This window comes from Lissotriton vulgaris, unplaced genomic scaffold (assembly GCF_964263255.1).
Source record: "Lissotriton vulgaris unplaced genomic scaffold, aLisVul1.2 SCAFFOLD_1897, whole genome shotgun sequence".
Classification (NCBI taxonomy): domain Eukaryota; kingdom Metazoa; phylum Chordata; class Amphibia; order Caudata; family Salamandridae; genus Lissotriton; species Lissotriton vulgaris.
In genome coordinates, this window is record NW_028254203.1 from 24,481 (window position 1) to 34,120 (window position 9,640).

Sequence of the window (9,640 nt, forward strand, 5' to 3'; positions counted from 1 at the left end):
AATCCAGATTGGATATCTGTTTGTTTTTGGCACCTCAAGTTTTACAAGAAAGTATGACTAGACACTACAAGTAATAGAACAGGAAACTGATTGTTGAAAACTTTCCCGCGTATTTGCTAGGACCACTTATAGGGTATTTCTAGTCTATCTCCTTTCTGACATCGCTTTCACTCTCTCAAAATGTAAGCCTCAGCATATAGGTAAACGGTTTAAAGAAGATCTATTTTTTGACATTTAATAGCATTCATTCCAGTTGCAGTATTCTGAGGATATTGTTTTTTAATACCTGCAAAGTTAACATATGTCCCGAAGTTGTAATTTCTAATAGAAGATGGTAATACAGATGCTGTAATAGATTTTTTTTATAACATGAAATATTAAGGTGGCAAGTTAATATTAGAATTGCAACCCATAGATAGCAGCAGTCTGTATATTCTGTTGCAAGATCACATCTATTTTAGCAATTCATGTTAGACTAACAGTATACAAAAATTACTGTTTTCGTAATTAGTCTTATTATATAAAAAAATACAATATTATTTCATAGAGGCAGAGAAAATCCCAAATTAGGCAATCTGAATCTGGTTTGTTAATGTTGAACCACTTTGTGATTTTCAAAGTCATTGTTTTCAATAGAATGTGTTTGTGAGATAACTGCTTGCCAGTGGTGAAGATGTACGTAAAACTGCTAAAGAAGTTCTCATCTCAAATCTGACTTGCTTTATACTTTCCATCCATGAAGTTGCAAAACAGCTGTCCCTGAGCATGCAAAAAAGACAGACAAAATAGTATCAGAGGCATCCTTTGTACAGCTGTAGCATAAATGCATGAAGTACAGTCATTGGGTCTCGGTTTATGTTATGTGGGCTAGGAGAGTTGTTCTTGCTAAAAACTATCTTCCAGCAGAAAAAATGTCCCTCTGATGAGTGACTCGGGGCGAATAGAAGGTAGGGCAATGATCTCTCATATGGGCTATCGGCAATTGTCTTTATCCCTTAATCCCTGTAAAGATACTTAAAGAGCCTGTGATAGAGGGATGGCCGAAAGCAACTTTGAGTTTAATTTGAGCAGGCTCTTCCGTGTTCTTATCTTTGAGACCGCGTTGAGTTTAGAATTGTGATGGAGTACTTGTTGTCATATCTCTGTCAAACCTTCTGTGGCAGCAGTGGCAGCCCATAGTTTGTATTCTCGTCCTTACAATCTGATGTCTTTCAGGGTGACCTTGCAGAAGATGAAGGTCGTACGACCATCCCCAGACATAGCCAAGTACACCATGGTGTTCCACACGCGAGACAGCGGCAATGAAGTCAATGGTGAGAGGTAAGTCTGGATAAGGTTTTACATCGCATATGATTTGGGGGCGGGAATTATTTCATGATTGGGATCTACGAAGGAGCTCTCTATCCAATGTAGCAGGAGCACTTTCATCCCTTGATCCTTAACAGTCCAGTCCGTTCCATCCCTGGATTCCTTTTGCTGTTTCTGAGATGCAAATGGATTTACCCTTTGACTTGAATTTGCGTGTTCGCTCATCGTTCAAAACTGACTGAACTAACCACAGTGAGGCCACTCATGAGAGTAGAAAGACCTCTCACAGAGCCATGAGAATAGGGAAATTCAAAGCAGGTAAAGAAGTTACTTAGGGAATCAAATATATATTAATTTCAATTAAAGCTCACAAACAATCAGGCTCAGCCTGTCATTAAGGACGGAGCCCCCCCCCCTCTTTTGCATATCTTGAAGAGTGTATGTCACACTGAGCATAGGTCAACCCTACAGACACTCGTCCTGCTCGGGTCAGGCAGCCAAAGGATTGTGCATGCTCTAATTGCCTGGGAGACTATTCCAGGCTACGTCACAGCCCTGATGGGTGACCACCTCAGCCCGGCAAAGCCCCATGAGGTCCTCCTCTTCATGACAAGGGAGCACATCACTGATAGACTCGGCCTGGGCGCTTCAGGTTTAAGTCATGAAGTGCCCAGGATTGGCTGTCAATCAGCGATGCCTCGTCACAGTGTAAGGTCAGCAACTCTCAGTGACACCATGCCACTCTGCGAAGAGTGAGGAAAGGTCCTCCTGCCACTGGCAGAGCCATGACAAGGTCAGCAAATGAGGAGCCGGCGGTATTATCTTGTCTCTACCCAAAGTGGCTTGCACCTTCCGGTGCCTTCTGCTGCTCCTCCACCTGGAACAGCCACCTCCACCACAGCTCGACAAGTATAATTTTTTTAAATGTTGGGTGTATGCTGTGAGTGAGTGCATGTAGGTGCTTATAAATGGTGGGTTTATGTGCGTGCACTTGTGAATTGATGGGTGAGTGTGATTGTGCGCATGTGGCCCATCCCACTGCTCAGCCACTTTACTGGTCACCACTGCAAACAATCTAAGTGGTAATAGGTCAGGCAAAGGAAGCTGTGTTCATTACTTTACATACATCTCATGAACTAACTGTATATGATGAACGAGAATAAAGCCTGAAGAACTAGAGCATTGGAAGGCGGTGTTGGAAAGTTAGAGCCCAGTGTGGAGATCATAGGAGGAAACAGGGAGGCAGGCTATGTCAGATGAACACGAAGAAAGCTTGGAGGAGCGAGTTCATTTAAAAGGCAGGATCAGAAAGTTACAATGATTCATTGCAGAACATGGGGAGAATGTGGGTATAGACAGAAAGTCATTCAAGTGATGGCTACAAGTGTTTGAAGAAGGTGGAAGAAGTGAGTGTAAATGTGTTGGTGGTACCATGGAAAATATAGTATCTAAAATGAATTGAGGTGGGATTTATTTTTCCATGAGTTGTGTGAAGTTTTTATTGTAGATGTGAAGAGATATGTCAGCCCAGTGATGGTAATGCAAAGTGCAAACATGGGCCAAGAAGTAATATAAATGAATTAGTGAATGTCTTATATTTTGGAATGTGCTTAGAACATGGCCCGGAGTGAGCTTTACCTACATAATAATGCCATACTTTCTCTTCTGTTTTCTTTATCTCCCTCACTTTCCTCTAGAATGAGGCTATTGAAGAAGGTTGCCAAGGTTTGGAAGTCTGATGGACTGAACACGTGCTCCTATAAGGTGCTAACAATCGAACACAAGCCGCTATACATCAATATCACAGCAGACATCGGGTCCTCCAAGCAGAAACATTAATGATTTCTATTACTTTATATCCGGGAAGGAAAACATTTTGGCGCAGGGACTGGACACTTTGAGCGTGAATGGAGAAGATGAAGCAACATCCACTTTGGTTTTGTAAACTAAGATTTCTGCCAGGGAAAGGTCTCTTGAACACCAAGGACAGCCCAAAGACAACAAGCGACTTATTGTTTGGTGTTACTTTTAAAGATTGCTATGACGCTTCTTTTCCAAAACTGAGATGGTGATTCTGGAGCCTTTACAGAGCAGCTTTATAAAGGATGTATGGCTGGACGATGGAAAGGCGCCTTCCCTGTGTCCCCCTTTTAATGAACATCCTTCTGTTCGAAGGTGGACTCTGCACTATACAACATGTGCCCAAACTCTTTATTCCCCAATTTCCCCATAAGCAGTTCTTACTTTGTTGACAATTTCCTTAAACCGGAATAGACTTCCGCTGGCATCACAAGTGGTGAAGCTGACAATGGAAAGTTGGAAACACTTGATTTCTCTCATTGCCTTCTTCATCCAACATCCAAAAACTAAGCAGCCTGGAAAGATAGCTGGACAATTTGACATGTTTCAATGCAGTAGAATCCTGTTGAAACCCTTTTATTTAAAATTTGGCTTTTTGACTGATCAGTATTTGTTTCATAACATGCATTAAAATTAAGAATCAATTGTGAGTGTAATTTGTACCACTGTGATAAACCTGAGGTCACCTTCCCACCCCAGGGGAGACACCCGGATGAGGATGCTGAACTGGTGAACTCTTGGGGAATGCTCACCCCAAACCACGCATAAAGGTACATGTAGGATGGTGACTCAAAATATTGTCTTCTCTTCTAAGGTTAAACTAGTTTTCCAGTTTAAAAAACTGTCTTGGGCTAACCAAATTCTCATTCCAGAGCAGGACAGAGGACTTTGGTGATTCGGAAATGCTTCCTCCCTTTTTGACCTGAATCTCATTTTACATAATCACAATTTTTTACTTAGACATGTATTTCTAAGAGGACGTGAAAACACTATACAAACATAGGTGAGAAGCTGGGGTGCTGTTTAGGACAAGGTGATTGTGAGTTTTAGTTAGGCTGTGTAATGCATACATATCGGAATTAGCTTGGACTGCTGGGGATAGCAGGTTCCAAATTCCTTGACCTCTTCTTTAAAGGGTTAAGTTCAATTTGTCATGATCAGTAATGCTGATACAATGATAATTCACACAGAAAAAGTGGACCAAGTCAATCTCCTTTGCCTGTTTCCACCCCTATTTTGGCTGTTTCCAGATGCCTTACTTATTCTTTGGATTGTCACTATGCATGGAACACTGGAGTTCGACCCTTTGCAAAGCCCAAGAGATAATTTCGTAAGTTTCATAGTTGCCATCTGCCCTTGCCACATCTCTTGGAACCTCAATTACTCTTTCCCTGTTCAACCAGCTGGTTCACTGATCTAGTCTAGTCACCGGATGAATTTAGAATGTTTATCCTCTCAAAAAAACATGCAGTTCTCTTGGTGGAAGGAGATGATGGTCCTTTAAATTCCCACTCTCCCCTTTCTACCTTCCTACTTTTTTGCCCGAATAAAACATATTTCAAAGATGCTGAACTTGAACTATGTGTTTGTGTGCTGTACCGTGAGAATGCACGCCGCCATGCACCTCCTCTCTGGGGGATTGGCAGGGTTATTGCTTCTGCAGGTAGCCAGTTCTATGATCCAGTAGAACATTTGGGCGACCAGGTACTGCATCCGAATTCTTACATTCAGTGTGAGAAGTTGGCCTGATATATGATGTTCACTAGTTCTAGTGATCACCTTGTATCAGTCCAAACAACCCTTATGGTGATTGGTTGTAAGTCAACCTTATAGACCAGCTATCCTAGTGGTAGCATGGACAAAGCAGTCTTAGGCAAAACTCTTTTGGCATGTGAAGCCAGCTGTTTTACCACATATAACCCCTTGAATACCAAGTGAAAGGACACCACACAAGTTGTTATGAAAATAAACAAGTATTTATTAACTAACATACACCTCTGAACTCTTTATGAGATCAGAGGGCTAAGCACATGACAATCTCTTAGGAAAAATACGTTTAAGTTGCACAATTTACAATGGTGCCCTAGGGGCACGACAAACCATATACTAAGTAAGTGGAATGTGAAAGTCGATAAAAGGAATGGAGCTGTCCAGAGGCTGTAGGATCGCTGGGACCACGCTATACTAACTCTAGGTAGGTAATAGGAGGCCCACGGAACGCGTGTGCAGAGTGTGAACTCGCACGCGAGATGCGTAACAGTGTCTATGGACAGTACAGTTCAAGAAAAAGGTGAGTACGGACAATCCTGACTAGGTAGAACTACAACGACTGTGGATCTGGACACTAGGAGAGTCAAGCTACCCTTGAGCACCGAAATGCTCGTGTTACCTCACCCACAGGCTGCGGGTGCATAGGTGCCAAGTCGTGTCGGGTTCGGGCGTTGAAGTCTATGGAGCCTGGAGGAAAAGATGCTGCAGGCGGTCAGGAGGAAGATGTCCGGTGTGATCCAAGGGTGGATCAGTGAAGAGAAGAACCTGAAAGCAGAGGGGACAATGTTCAAAGTCACTAGCCAGTGACTGGAGTGGAACCAGGAGTGGAACCAGATGTCGTCGTCACGATCAGGTGAAGGTGGACGCTTGTCTCTGCAGCCATGTGGACCAGGTGGTGTCTTCGACGACCAGGATGGAGGCACGAGCTGTCCCACGCAGGCTCTCGCTGTCGGCGGTGTCGGCTTCGGAGTCAACAGGCCTTGGCAAAGGCAACCCACGCGTTGAGTGGAAACGGCGTCTGGAGTGGACCAGGAGGGTCCGGGGTGCTCCTCTTTTGGAAGGGAGCACGGGCCAGTCTGGAGCAACCAGACCAGCAGTGAAGATTTCGTAGTTAGTCGTCTAGGAGGTCACTAGCCAGCCGGCAAGTGACCAGACAACGCGCCGAGCAGCAACCAGGCAGAAGGGCCCCGCGCAGATCTCGTGGATGCTGGAGGGCTGGTCTTCAGTGCAGGAGCTGCTCGGGGTCGGGGCTTCTCAGTCCCCAAAGCACTTGGACGAGGTTACCTCAGAAGTTGTGCTGGAGCGAAGTGCTGCTTCTTTCAAGATGGCCGGTCCCACGTGTCTCGTCGCACCCACGGATCTCAGCTGTGCTGCAGATGTAGGTAGAGGTCGGAGAGGTCTGGGAATCCGGGTCTCGTCGGGCTCTGAAGTCTGGATCCTTGCAGGAAGACGACAAAGGGAAGCCGCTGGACTCTGATGGTGCCTGCTTGTGCAGGGTGGACACTCCTTGCCCACAAGGGAGATTTCTTCAGTCTTCTGTGGAGCAGAACGTCGAAGTCCAGAGTTTCTTCTTGTAAAGTTGTTCAGGATAATCTAATCTGGAATGGGACCAGCTCCTACCTTTATCCGGCTAAAGGGGGCTGTACTACGACTAGGCCCCTCCTCTGGGTGGGACCAGGAAGGGGGGTGGTTACACCCCCTATCCTTTGTCCGGTCTTGCGCCAGCTCTGGGGCTGGAGTGCCCCAGGAACTGGTTTAGACCGGTGTATGCACAGGGGCACCTTGTGCGCCCCAGGCATGTCTCATTCCTTTCAGCTCTGTCCTACCTAATACACAACATCCTGTCTGGGGTGGTGCTAGCACCTCCCAAGGCAGGAAACCCTTTGTCCAAGCCTCCGTGCTGGAAGGACTCCCAGCAGCAGGAGGTCAGACTTGTGTCTGTGGTGGCAGCATCCATTTTGTGATGCTGAGGCTCGAGTTAACTTTAACCGGGGTTCACAGTTACATACATGTCGTGTCCCTCTAGAAGGGTGGAATGCTACCCCCGTCGCCAGAATTGGCGAGGGGGTAGTATTCCAATTCGTATGACACCTTACTCAACATGTTTTGATAATGCTATACCAAAGTTGGCAATAACCGCAAGGATTATAATGCACTTAAGAGTATATGGTATAGCGTTATCATGGAAACAGCTAAAGGACTTGGTTCCGAAAGCTGCAGACAGGCTCAGCTCATGTTAGAGCACCATCTCACATAATTCCAAGCACTCTGCCTTCAGGATTGATAAGGCCTGCCATAGGAGTGACTGATAGGAGGATATGTGTCCATTTTAGGTTTAGATATAGGGATACTATATCTAAAGCAAAGGGTGATTACACCACCTTGCCCCAGCTGATTGATCAGCCAGTTGTATCAGATTTGGATGGCCAGCCAGGGGTGGCATAATACATGCTGCAGCCCCTGGTAGGCCCTGGGTGCACCTATGCCCTGGGTACCTAAGGTACACTGTACAGGGACTGATAAGGTGACTCAGTATCCAATTAGATATGCACCTAAGGTACATGGTTGTCAATTTAGAGAGAGCACAGCTAGGCTGTGGGTCTGATTAGCAGGCCCACAGCCAGGGAAAGTCGTAAACCAGTGAAGCAAAAAGCAAAAATCGGGGGTGACCATAGGATTCCAGACCCTACTCTCCTACATTTGGTCACTGCAAATGTGGCAAAGATGGGTGCTGTGAGCCTGAAAGGGGCAGGCTGCGGAGCTCTATACCAGTTTCCACCTCTTCTTTAGAAATTATGGGGTGTCTTCATGGTGTGTATTCCCATAATCCCTTCTTACTAGTGCTTGGGCCAATGGTTGGAGGTCGGGGGCAGGCACAAGTAACCTCAATTCGATTTCTTTTGTTGAAATTGGGGATGAACAATCATGCTAAACTGGGCTGCAACCACAGTCTTGCCGGTCAAGCTGGCAACCTATGGAGATGAGCTAGGCGGTTCATAAAGGGTTTTCAGTTAGTCGTGCAGTGGTACCCTATAGAATACCCCTTAACGCATTCCCTAAATAGTAAATTTGTCCATGCTGGAATGTATTATTTATTCATGTATTATTGTACAGTCTGCCACTTCTCACCAGTTAAATTATGATATTACTGATTTATAGTGGATTTGTTCTTCCTACATGGTTCTTGCACCATTGCTTGCACTCTTCAGCCTACCTAGAGGCTGCTAAACTATTCCCTTTACAAGCAGATGCGACAAGTTCTGCGTTATTCTCTCGTGCATGCCTTCCCATCCGTCACTTCCAAAAATATGAAATGTGCAGCAAATAATCAGCTCGTGTGCTCTTCAGGTGGAGGTACAGATCTCCTTATTTCTATAAATACTGCACTCCAGAATTGCAAAAAATATGGATTTGTGAGACCTTTCTAAATCTGATTTTTTCTCTCTTTCTCATATATAGTTTTGGTCAAAACTAGGTGTTTAAAGTTTGAACTGACCTCTCTAGTATTTTACATGGGATCGACTTACATTTGAAGTACAGTCTTGCTCCCTGACATGCCTGCAAAGGTACAAAACCGTGAAACAACCACTTCCACCCTTGCTGACCGAGTCCCACTCATTTGCCTTAAATAAGGATTGAAATAAAGTTGTAAAGTGGCATCTGATTCAAAATGATGCAGTTATGTATATTATGTTTACTACAGCCTATGAAACACTTTAGACACTGTGCTGGGTTTGGACAGTTGCTGAGACCTCTTGAGGCCTACACAAAAGAGTGATCTTGAGTTGCCGGCGTGTGCCTTTGTCTTCCATAAAGTTATTACTTGTTTGATCTTCGCCAAAGTCTAGGAAAATGTAGATTTATGTGCCTGCGCCTGAGCACATCATTTTCAGTCCGCAGAAACGAGCTTGTTTACATTCAGGGTTAAGATGCTCCTTAGATATTTTCAGTAAGGAATGTTGTTTCAGACCCTGTGTACACTCTTACGAAGGTTCACCACTAGGTTTGCATGTGCAAATGGGTTGCAAAGAACCACTAAAAATGTCACAGGCTGCACAGAGTTATGACACTGTTCACCACCGTCTCCAAGGCAACTCGACTGGCCGAGTGCTGCCCAGGCCATCCTTCCTCGCTCCAGCTCTAGACTCGTAACAGCTGCACATCCACTCACGGTGCGGATGGTCTGTGTGCATTAGCTTCCTATTGTGTCCCTTTGTGGTACACGGGTAGTATTGATTCTCAGCATCAATGTTATTCTTCTTTAGTTCTAATTGCTCCTGTTTGGCTTAACATTTTTACTGCTTTTCTGTTTAAAAAAAAAAAGCAAAAACAGTTTGGATGTTTCTAATGTGAGTAATAACTCTCTTAAAACAAGTATCACTTTTCAAGAAGAAAATTGTGTGTTGGAGTATACATTTTAAAATATTATGCCTGAAACCTTTTGAAACACAATGTTACTGAGTTTTCAAATTTCTTAGTGCATATATAATACATACTTTGGCAAAGAAGGAAACCGTGTGGAAAGGGCAATCCAACATTCAAATGGAACAGCCATGTTGTAAGCATAAATATGGTTCCTTATACATAATGGCTGAAGATGATACAGCGGTCAATGCAATTAAAGATGTTTGGATCGTTTGTATTGATAAAGCGCCAAAGATTGTAGGATTCGTGTTCACATAATATTACACTGAAACAAAAA

General features: G+C 44.4%; 1 long non-coding RNA gene across 1 annotated transcript; it reads left to right on the plus strand.

Moving 5' to 3' along the window:
• The first annotated feature begins 444 nt into the window (after window positions 1-444).
• Window positions 445-3,818, plus strand: LOC147659642 (uncharacterized). The gene is made up of 2 exons (XR_015307196.1): window positions 445-1,320; window positions 3,006-3,818. It is a non-coding gene; the product is annotated as an uncharacterized LOC147659642 (long non-coding RNA).
• Window positions 3,819-9,640: the final 5,822 nt, after the last annotated feature.